The sequence below is a fragment of the Vigna angularis genome, chromosome 10 (assembly GCF_016808095.1).
Source record: "Vigna angularis cultivar LongXiaoDou No.4 chromosome 10, ASM1680809v1, whole genome shotgun sequence".
NCBI lineage: Eukaryota > Viridiplantae > Streptophyta > Magnoliopsida > Fabales > Fabaceae > Vigna > Vigna angularis.
In genome coordinates, this window is record NC_068979.1 from 9,918,739 (window position 1) to 9,931,294 (window position 12,556).

A 12,556-nucleotide genomic window follows, 5' to 3' on the forward strand; every position below is an offset into this window, starting at 1 on the left:
GGTCGGATCACATCAACCCTGCCTTCTACTATACTCAAACGTATAATTACTTTATTTTATTATTTTATTTATTTGGATTAAGCAATTTTTTCTAACACGAGATATTTTGTTTTTACCTTTTAAAATTTTAAGACAAAAATATTTTACTCTTTCTGCTCCTCGTGATATAAAAATAGTTATTATAAATTATTTAAATTTTGTATTCTTATTTTTTTTTACTTATGGAAATTGAACAGTATTAAAAAAATGTTTACTATAGGTGTTAACTAAATAAACCGTTAGTATAAGAGAAGTGAACCTGTTGGTAAATAATGGATTAAACTATTTTATTTGGGTTAAACAGTAGCTTTAATCTGGTTAGTATGAATATACAGAGGTGTTAAATGTAGTGTTGTTTGAATTTGCAAACACAGCTTCAAACATTATATTTGTAGTTGAATGGTGTAATTAAAGAGGTCCGCTCATTGTATTTCTTAGTGATAAAAAGAACGTTAAATAAGTTTTTAATTTATAAACTTTCACGAGAATTATAGTTTGTTTTTAAAATAGATTTTAGTTTTAAAATTTTTAAAATAAATAAATATAGTTAAAAAATATTATGTATTAAATAATGTTTTAAGTTAATATTTAAGATATTTGTATTGTTTAACATAAAGATTGTATTAATTTATTTTAAAAAAAATTATGATAAAAATGTATCAAATTTACAACAACAATAAATTTTAATTTTATATTCAAGAATTTCAAATATTTAAGATGTTGAATTATTCAAATCGAAATTTAATTATATTTTAAATCTACATTCTCTTTTAATCAAAAATGAAAATCATTATAATATCCCAATATTATAGTATTCACATATTAAATAAAATATAATAATTAACATGATTATGAATAAAAGTTTTATTATAGTTTTATAAAATATAATTACAAATTTAACTTTATATACAAGTGAATAGAATAAATCTATGCACATCTAACTAACTTAGATAATACTAAACATCAATCGTCCCTTCATCCAAAGTCTACTTCACATATACCTTGTCATCCTTTCTTCACACTCACTGGATAATCATAACCAAGACAACAATGGACAAGAACAATCGAAAAAAAATCAATAAAAGAGTAAGCTATTGATACAAAACAATTCATTATATATATATATATATATATATATATATATATATATATATATATATATATATATATATATATATATATATATATAAACATTTCATACTTAAATCATATTTCATATAAAACAATCTACACATCTTAAATATGCTAAGACGTAGACTGGACTTTCCGAATCTAGTATGAATGTCGAGCTATGGCGAATTGTGCACTTATGGTGACCTCTATTGCTTTGCAAAGTTATTGTCAATGGGTTTCACCCTACCACAAGGTTAGTTTGTACCGCATCTTAGGTCACATTAGAAGCACCTAGACTAAGACCTCCTGCTACTCTCACCACATGTATCAAACTTCTCTACTTGAGAATGAATGATCATTAGAGTTTCAAGATAACCCCTAAGACTGGCTCCCTAAATTCATACAAACAATACTTTGATACAACACTTAAGAATCCTCCTTAAAACACTTATACATTTCATTCCATTCAAACATAAGTTCTAAACATTATCACATATCATACAACAACCCATTATATATTTTTAAACCATACACATAAGTAAAATGATTTCAAAACACTTAAGAACACAAACTCACTCGCCTATCTAGCAGCCTCTGCTCGTCCAGTAAGAGGCAAAACAGTAACCCTTCTAAGCTAAGCGAGCTGACTTGCTTAGCCTTTGCAACTCTGCCAAAAATCTCAAATACTCGCTCAGTGAGCCCTTCCACTCACCCAATGAGAGACAAAACAACAAGCTCCCCAAGCTGAGCGAGCTGGTTCGCCTAGCCTTTGGAGCCTACTGCCAAAACTCCCCTAAACTCGCCTAGCTAGCATATTCTGCTGGCCCAACCGAATTGCATAAATCTACAACACTAAAACTATAAAATTAGCACTCATAACCCATTCATTACCCATTATAATCATTTTTACCAACTTCTAACACTTTTATATTGGATTATAAACTCATTTAAACTCAAACAAAAGTGTATAACCTATCTTCAACCAATAATCAACTTTTTACAACAAAATATAAACTAAAAAACAACTAAATTCTCAACTTAAAAACCAAAAATCGCATCCTACCTATTCTAGCTCATTTTTAAGTAGGTTAAGGACCCTAACAAGTTAGAAATGACTTACCAATACCCTTTAAACTGACCAATTTAACCCAAAACCTCTAACTCAAAATATCACTACTTTAAACCCCCAAAATTCAACTTAAAACTAACCAAAACACTACCAACTCACTACTACTCCTTTCTAGATCAGATTCCATTAAATTCATCACTCTAAACAATTATAAATCACCTCTAAAAAGACCATAAAACTGAACCTCCTCTTTTTAACCCTTAATTCAAAATTCACATACTTAAAATATCTTATTTCTACCACAAACCTCTACTATTCATGCTAGTTCAATACTCCTCCACTTTTAATCAATCTCAACACAACCAAAAACATCTCTAACAACTCAAAACATCGCAAATTGTAAATTTAGAATATATTCATACAAATTCACAATCATCAAGTGATCAAACATAATTCCACAATAATAATTCACATTAAACAATAATTCAAACATAAGTATTCAACATCCACAGATCACACACTCTAAATATTATCAATTCATATTTTATAATTTAACATAAGATAATAACTAGCTTCCCTTGTCTCACAAAGAACTACTACAGCTCTAAGAAAGTTCAACTGTTTGCTTTAAACACAAGGAACTCTACAAATACCCACAAAACATCGAATTACGATCGGAATAAGTCCTTAGGACCACATACTAACAAAGAACTAGGAAAAGAACAACAATGATACACACGTCGAGGTTTCCTAAGCATGTTCATAGACAAAAATTAATGAAAAATGAGATAGAAACTTACTTGCTCTAAACCAATAAATGATCGATAGAGAATGAAGATTACTCAACTTTGATCTCGTAAAAACTTTCTAATCGTCAAACAAATAATCAAAGAGTAAGATAATTTAGAAATAGAGAATTAGGAGGAAATTTTTTTAAAGAAATAATTTGTGTTTTAAGAAATGGGACGAGTTTAAAATTTTTTATTTATATTATCGATTCATTTTCAAATAAAATACCTCTTATCATTATTTTAAAACATCTATTTATTCTAATATTATATTTTCTAGATTCTTAGTAAATATTTGTATAAATATTTATTTTATTTTTCATAATGAAAATGCCTATAAAATAATAATATTTGTGGAAATATTTTTTATATGCCATTGACCCTAATCTTACGAAACAATAATATTGATTTAATTTTATCTAGTAAAAGAAGTTTATGAAATAATAATAGTTAATGATATACTTACAAAATTATTATTATTCGTATTTCGTATAAAGATTATAGTGAAAGCATTCAATTTCAATGAGCAATAATTTTATGACGTATAAAACATATTATATCATAGTTTAACATCTACTTTTTAACTAAGATACTTTGAAATATCTTAATTAAGAAAATAAACGAATGTGTTACAAAACACATTTTGAAAAACTCATATGTATAAAACAATATATATCATAGTTAATGTCTACTTTCTAACAAAGATAATTCAAATCATTTGCATAATTTTATTTTGGTTTTCTACCACTTAATATGTAATTTTATATAGTGATCATATGATTAATAATATCATAATATATCTACAAATTATTTTTTTTCATTTTTATAGTTAATGATAAAAATTGGTGATATTTTGAAAGAAAAAAGCATGTAAACTACTTTAAATAAAACTAGTAAAATCACATTGTTGATATTTTTATAATTAAAGTTACAAAAATAACACATTGTAACATACGTCTAAAGCATTAAATTCGTTTTAAAATCATATGAAATATGTTCATAGTTGTATCTCTTTCAATTATATAGCTTCGTCTTCAATTCATTTCATTTCATGTTAAAGTTGTGGTACTTCTTTAGATTCAAACTTTCATTCTCTTTGATTTGATTGTATTTCTTAAAAGTTGATGTTTCTTTTCTCATTTTTAGAATTTTGTAAAATAATTAGAGTGTTCCATATTATATATTGGTTTCAAATTCACCGTTGTAGTGATAAAAAAACTTAAAAAAAAAAGGTCATAATTTTTGTCTAATTCCCAAAAAAAATTGGAGTTCTAGAATTTTAAAAAATCTATCCTTTAAGTATGTTTTCTATTTTCGTAATATTTGTTACCAATTTTTTCATATTTTACAATTTAAGATACCTAAAGTACTTAAAATTTATGAATTTTTTTTTGGGTGTATCTGTATTGCACATTAATTTTTCATAGATTTAGTGAGAATAAAAATATTGTTGAAAAAAAAAACTACATCAATTTAACGTCCCGCTATGATGTTAGAACTTAAAAAATAGTCAAAAATATAAAAAACATCATATGTTAAAATTTAGTATTTATATATGTTTACATTTTTTTATGATAATAAAAAATAATAAATTATTGTTATGTTGTTGTATATTATTGTAATTATAATATTAAATATAAATAATTTTTATAATTTTATCGTAAATAGCTTTTATTTATTTTGTAAATAATTTTATAATTAAAAAGTATAGTTAAGTTTGAAAAATGATTAAATTGAGAAACCAATTAAATTTAATAAATAATTATTTAAAGAATAAAATTGATAAAATATATATTTTAATTTAAAAAATTTATTTTTTAAAATATAAAATTGAAATATGAAGGTATATATTATGGATTTCACAACTTCTCATTGAATTACCAATTTTAGGAATCACCCCATGAACAACTTTATATTTTTTATTATTAAAACAAACACAAGTTTTTAATTCCTGGTCAAGTTATCAGTTAGATGAGAATTTTGGTTTTTAAATGAAACTGTTACACTTAAAAATAATTACCATTTGTTTTTTTCCTTTCTCATAGAAAAATAATTATACCTTAAAAATTAACTAAAAACTTTCCCCTCAGAAATTACCATTTTGTTTTTTTTTTTTTAAAAAAACCTAGACCAAGAGAAAGATGGTACTCACAAATCCATTCACAAAACTAGCACGAGTTACACGAGGGATACCAACCACTCAAACCCTCCTACAATAAAACCACGTGTTTCTGGTTAATTTACTAAGGAATGGTTTTACAATATCAATCAATAAATTAATAAATAAATTTTTATAAAAATGCATTAGTCAAAACATATGGTATATGATAAGACATGAGTCATCCTCATTTCCACTATACCATATGTCACATGACAAAGGATGAAGTAGAGATGGAAAGTCATCCTCATTTCCACTGTGGTATACATTTTTTTTTTCATGAAAAAACAGATATTTTTGTAATTTTACTATTAATTAAATAAATTTTAATAAAAATTATAAAAGAATATAATATTATTAAATATTCATTGATTGAGATGGGTAATAAGAATCTGTATGTTATGCTATTAGTATTTTTAGCCATTGGATGCACCTGCATCTTTTAAAAGTTTTAAAAGGTATAATATATTTATAAAATTAAATAATAATACTTTCATTGTTTTTATAATGATAACGTATTTAAGTTTTTTATATGTATTTTTTATTAAATAAACTGTATATAATTATTTTAAAGAGTGTATTAGAATTGAGTTAACCAAACTCAAGATTTTAATTTTAATTTTAAATAAAATATTGGTTATAAAAATATAAAAAAGTAAACTTTTTTCTATAACAAAAAAAATAGACTATGTAGAAAATAAAACATATGCTCTATCAAATAATATAAAAGTTAGATGAGGAAGATAAATATAAAGAGTAGATGAAAAAAACATCAAACAACTCTTGATTAGACCTTGCTTTTTCATTCTAAAATCTTTCGTTAATTACGGATATATATTCTCAATTTTGTTACTTTTGTTATTGACATTATGTCCACTCCTCTTCTAAATAACATTTACCCATATGAAAAGCTTCATTACAAAAAAATTGATATCAATAAACTTAGAGTTTTTAGTTGTCTCTGTTATACCAACACCCTTCAAGCTAATTGTAAAAAACTTTATCCTTGTGTTACTTTCAGCATTTTTCTTGGCTTACATCTTCCTACCAAATGTTACATAACTTACCGTCTTGATATTCATAACATATAAATATCTATAAATGTTGTTTTCTATGAAAATGATTTTCCTTACATGGCATCTACTCTAACTTAACACTCTAATTTACCCTTACCCCTACATCAAAGTGACATCTTTCATGGAACTCCTTAATCCCACAACACCATTATTTATCATCCTTCTACTACTAATAATGAAGAACATACAAAACACAACGTTATATCCCTTCTGAGATTTATAAGAACTAGAAAAATACATGCATATCTAAAAGATTTTCAAATAGCCTCCTATAACACTATTACAACAAAGCATCATATTAACAATGTGCTAAGTTTTGATAGACTTTCTCCTGCATATAGAGCTTTTATCTTTTTATAGACAGTACAATTGATCCAAAGGACTACAAAGATGTCATCAAGCATGAACATTGGCGTTCTACGGTGAAGGAAGAAATCATAGCCCTTGAATAGAACCAGACATGGACCATTATTGATCTCCCTCCCAACAAGAAAGTCATAGGCTGTAAATGGGTCTATAAAACAACGAAGTTACTGAAAAACACTAGAAGGGGTTGAATAATGTTAATGTAAAACTTTTATGTACCCTACCAATATAGCACGTTGTTGAGCCCTTGAAATCTTCTTTTAAATAAATGTAAGCTCCACTTAATAGGATTCTATGATAACAACTTTTAGCGTGCTATTCAGAATATAGATATTGCAGCTTTGTTTAAGAACCTCCTTTATGAAATAAATCGTTTAGCTTGGAAGATTCTTTTGTTTGAAAATAAAGCATAATTGTAGGTTTTCACAAGAGGATTGTTTAGGTAAGAGAAGAGATAATTGCACAAGAGGTTTTATACTGATTCGTTCCAACTGAGTTAGGTCCAGTCTCCTCCGTAAATGGTTCCACTATAATCTTCACATGATTACAAATGAGTATTAGCACCACTTCTGGTACTCAGTTACCTTGCCGAGATTTCCTTTGAGTATTAGCACCACTCCTGGTACTCAGCACCATGCCAAGATTTCCTTTGAGTATTTGTACCACTTTTGGTACTAAACAACCCGTTGAGATTTCCTTTGAGTATTCAAACCACTTTTGATACTTAGCAACTTTGCCAATATTCCTCAACTGAAAAGAGTTCAGTTGTGAGTGTTTTAATTCTCTTCAGAATTGCAATCAACGATTACTTACAAGTAGTTCAAACTATATCTCTCATTGAGAGAATTTGAATACAATACAAAGCAGTCTAAACACTCACAAGTGTTTCTCTATTTTCTCTTACAATAGTAGAATATATGATAGTGAAGCTCGAGAGTATCTCTTTCTCTTTTTCTCTTCCTTTCTCTTTCCTTCAGCTCAAATGTATTTTTTTTTCTTGAGCCTTTTCTCTTCTTCTTTTCAAGATGAATATATCGTTGTAAGCTTTTCTTTCTTAAGATATTCTCTTAAGTTATACTCTTGATTTTCTTCTTGAGAGATCTTATATTTATAGGCTTCATAGGTATATGTTCGTTAGAGTGCATTTGTAGCCTTGATACTTGTGCTTTCTCTTTCTTCTTTGCACAACAACTGTTGGATTAGTCAACTTGTCAAAGCATATATGTTTTTTTAGTCCTTTGCTTGAAGTAGGTTGTACGATTTTTTTAGTCTTTATTTTAAGTGAGGAACATTATGTGAATATCTCTTGTCTTTAACGTCCACTTTTTGATATTTGATCTGTAGTATTGTGGATGCGTGTAGAATAACTTATCTGCAAGATAAAAGTAAATTGTGCATGCAAAAAATATGTCTTTTCTTATCACTTTTGTTGTTTCTGAATGTTGAGCATTTAATGTTATTTAATGCTTTCTCAGAACAACAAAGTGCTTTTGATTTCCTACCTTTAGGTAACATTTTGCAATTAAGTTTTTTTCTCTAAAGATACTAAGCGTAGATATATACTTCATCATGAGATGAGGTACTTGGTTAAGTACTTTTCTCTCTTGTTGTCTGTTTGAGGGCGTATAATGCCTTCCTCAACCTATACACCTTGTTTTCTTATCCTTTAATCTCAAACCCGGGGGGTTGGATGACATAAACCTCCTCTTCAAGCGGTCCGTTCATAAATATGGATTTTACATCTAATTGAAATAGAGGCCACCTTTTACCATTTGCCAACGCCACAAGAACAAATACTTCTATATAGTCTAAACATTGTTTTTGCAGAAAACATCTAACAACCAATCATGCCTTTTGTTTGGAAATGGTTCCATTTGGATTGAGTTTTAGCTTAAACACCCATTTAACATCAATAGGTGCCTTATTCAAAGGTTATTCAGTCAATACCTAAGTTTGACTTTTCTAAATAACCTTCATTTCTTCTAACCTTGCAATTCTACACAAATCATGCTTCAATGTCTCTTCATGGTTAATAGGTTCAACCTCTACTAATAATGCAAAATGCATCAATTCACCTTCATCGGTTACTGCATTGTTTGAAAACATTTCTAAATCACCAATGATCTCGACATAATTCTCTATCTTATCGTTTTTTGTTCTTGTGACTATGGAGGTTGCACTACATTATCATTTTGTCCAATCCCACTAGACTCATCACTTAATCTCTCTTCTTCACCTTCAAATGTTATTGATTCGAAACACTGAAATCTTTATTAAAGCGACCACTTTATTCTTTCTCCATTTTCTCTAAAAGGAACCTCCTTTTTCGTTATCTACACTTACAAAGATTGTTCCTCACTAATCTTTTCAGCATTTCTCGAGAACAAATTCAACTCGTATGCCTCCAACGACCCTTGCAACTCTTTCACTATCATCTTTTCTACATCTTTAAACTCCTTTGTTGCTACCACGATGTAGTCAAATGTTGGAGGTAACATGCATAATATTTTTTCAACCATGTTTTGATTAGTTACAATCTCCTCACAATCTCTCATTAAATTTACTAGTAACTGCAATCGATTGAGATATTTTGCAACAATTTCAAAATCAAACATAGGCAGTAACTCCTACTACCTCCTAAAAGACTACAACTTCACTTTCTTCGTTTTCTCAGCACTTCCATGTGCCTTTTGAAATATATCCTATGCCTCATTTGTTGTTCTTGCTTTAAAATTTTTCACAAATTTTACCATATCCTCACATTAGTAAAGAAGACAACAAGCCTTGCAATCTTTCTTCTTATTTAGGACTTCATCCAACAACTCTAGATAACCAAGGATGACCTTCATCCTTATAACCCAATGGTTATAATTTTTCCCTTCAAGAATTGGTAGATTGGTCAGAAAATTTCCACCTCCATTTGTCATGATAACACTCTCTCACGACATGGGTCTTGAACCTTGTTGCTCTGGATACCACTTGTTTGTGTATATTATGTACACTTATAAAAGAAAGGCTTAATACCTCTTTTGGTCCCTCGAAAGAGGGGGAATGTTCAAAATAGTCCTACCTTTTTTAAAAAGTAACAATTGATCCCAACTTTTGAAAAAACGGTTCAAGTTAATCCTTTTTGCTAACGGTGTCAATAATTAAACGGTGCAGCTACCTTCCTGGACAAAATTTAATGACGTGTCAATTTTATGTGATTGTGTGGCAGTGTGAGATTAAAATTGTAAAAATAACATAAATAACGTGGCAGAGGTTAAAAAAGAGGGGTTAGGGTTTGGATTCCTCTAACTTGGTCATCAATCATCGGAAGATGAGAAGCCCCCGACAGCGTCGAAACCCCGCAGGAAGTCGAAGACGTCGTCGTCCGAGGACAAGGATGGTGGGTCCATTCGGAGGTCGTCGGAGGACAAAGAAGGTTCATCAAGGAGGGTGCCACAAGGACGAAGACATTCGAAGGGGGGTTCCTGAATTCTCCTTCTCAAAATCTGGACCTCAATAGAAAGACAGAGTGAAATGGTGGACCAGCAACAAATTCAGTTTAGAGAGAGATTTATCCAATATCAAGTACGTCATACGCATACATGCTAAGTACATAACATGCTTGGTGTTCTGACCAATGTCAACTTTTTATCTTCATTTTGTTTAATTCCTCCTTTTTTTTTGTAATACTGTCATTGACTATTTTGGATCCTCTGGATTCAATTGTTACGAAAACATGTAACAATTTTTTAAATTGGTATAAAGGGCACCTTATTTACTAAAGTATTTTGTGCAAAATTAGCTTCACTGTGCATGGATCGTGGTAGGAATAATAGGAATTGATTTAGAATGCGATCAAATTTGATTGATTTTGAACCTAAAAACCATTGGAAGATCATATAAATGCTTCTAAGGTAAATGCTTATAAACTGACTTTACAAATCAAATAGAGTAATAACACAAAGAATGGCAGACAAATATATACTTCTTATGGAAACAAAGTTGTACACAACTACAAACCAATGAAAACCGCAAAAAGAAGAAGGAAAAAAAAGAAGAAGGAAAGAATGAGAATGCACCAAGTCAACCCATCTTCCAGAAAGTGGTGTGTGACCACCAAGCTTGGGAAGGAGTGGCTTATGAAGGAGCTTTACAGCGAGTTTGGTGGATAAGAAAGGAGGTGAAAGCTGCACATTTTGCGAAAGAAACAAAAATTCAATGAACACTGGACAATGAGGGAGAAAGCTGCAATTTTTAATCCTAAATCGCGATTTTCATTCTAACCCTAACCGCTCTTTTTTTTAACCTCTTACATGCTGTCACGTACTCAATTTATTTTCTCCCAATTTTAATTTTACATGTATTAAACCTAACATTGCCACACAATCACATAAAATTGACACGTCATTAAGTTTTGTCCAGGGAGGCAGCTGCACCGTGTCGTTAGCAAAAATGATTAACTTGAACCATTTTTTTAAAAGTTGGGATCAATTGTTACTTTTTAAAAAAGGTAGGACTATTTTGAACATTCCCCCTCCTTCGAGGGACCAAAAGAGGTATTAAGCCTAAAAGAAAAAACTTAATAACTATATTTATAGAGTCAATAACTAAACCCAAAACACAAAATGCATGGAAAAGATAACAAGATACTTTAATTAATACAACATATGTGGTATGTTACATCATTAAAAAGTGTTCACTATATATTTTTCTTAACCAAAACAAAAGTTCACTATATATTTTCCTTAATCATAGATAATTTATTAAATAAAGTTATATATAACTAAATAATTCCTTCATATTGTAAATATACTTAAAACAATGTAATTGCATGATATCAAGATAAATTATTTTATTTGAATATTAAAGTATTTAACTTTTGAAAATAACTTTACCATACTAGTTACTGTTAAGATGAATGACGGTACGAAGAGACACTCGTGGTTGAGAATATTTCTGCTGGAGAAAAGTGTACAAATGTGGAAGGGATTTATCCTTGAGGGAGAGAGAGATTTGTTACGAATCTAAGTATGAATCTAAGTCCCATATTAGATAGAAATGATAAAGTAGAGCACCATATAAAGACATTAATCTATTGTGGTTTTGGATAAAGAATGATGTCAATTCCCTATATAATTTTATTAAGATTTTATTGGTATTATGTCTTCCAAGTAAATTGTCTTATTTGTTAAACGTAACAATTAATATTTATTTATTTATATACACAATATAACTATATATATATATATATATATATATATATGCTACGTCATTAAGAAAGTTTTTAATTTGATTATTCTTGACTCAGTAAAATTTACCAAATGAAGTAATTAAAAGAGAAATAATTCCTTCCTTAATATAAATAAAAAGCGCACTTTCATTTATCACCAAAGTAACTAGATAACATTAGTGCTGTCAAAATGGGTTGAAACCCGTGAGCCGATCCGGCTCACCACAGGTTTGAGCAGGGTGGGGTTGGAAAAAAATGTGAAAATTTTGATGCGAGCCAATTTTGACCCGGCTCGTTAAGAACCTGGCTCACCCGGGTTGAACCCGTGGTGACGGCTCACCAACCCACATATTTTTTTATTTAAATCAAATTAATTAAATTAATTATTCAAATCCTATTTTTTTTATTGAAATCAAATTAATTATTCAAAACGCACAACCTTTACTTCGCAGTAGAGCTTTTCGTGTTGCGTTGTACTGTTGTCTATCCAAAAGTTCCCCTCTCTAGTTTGGGCCAAGCCCTCATGGATTTGCTTTTGGTACCACTCCAAAAGGCCTCTTAACATGGAGATATGTTATGTGTATATAAACTCATGTTCATCTCTTATTTTATCCGATGTGGACCCAACATAAAACTAAATTGGCAAAATTTTATGCTTGATAGCTTAGAATATATAACAATAGAGTTCTTTGGTTTCATTTTCTTTTATATCAATTGGTCCAATTATTA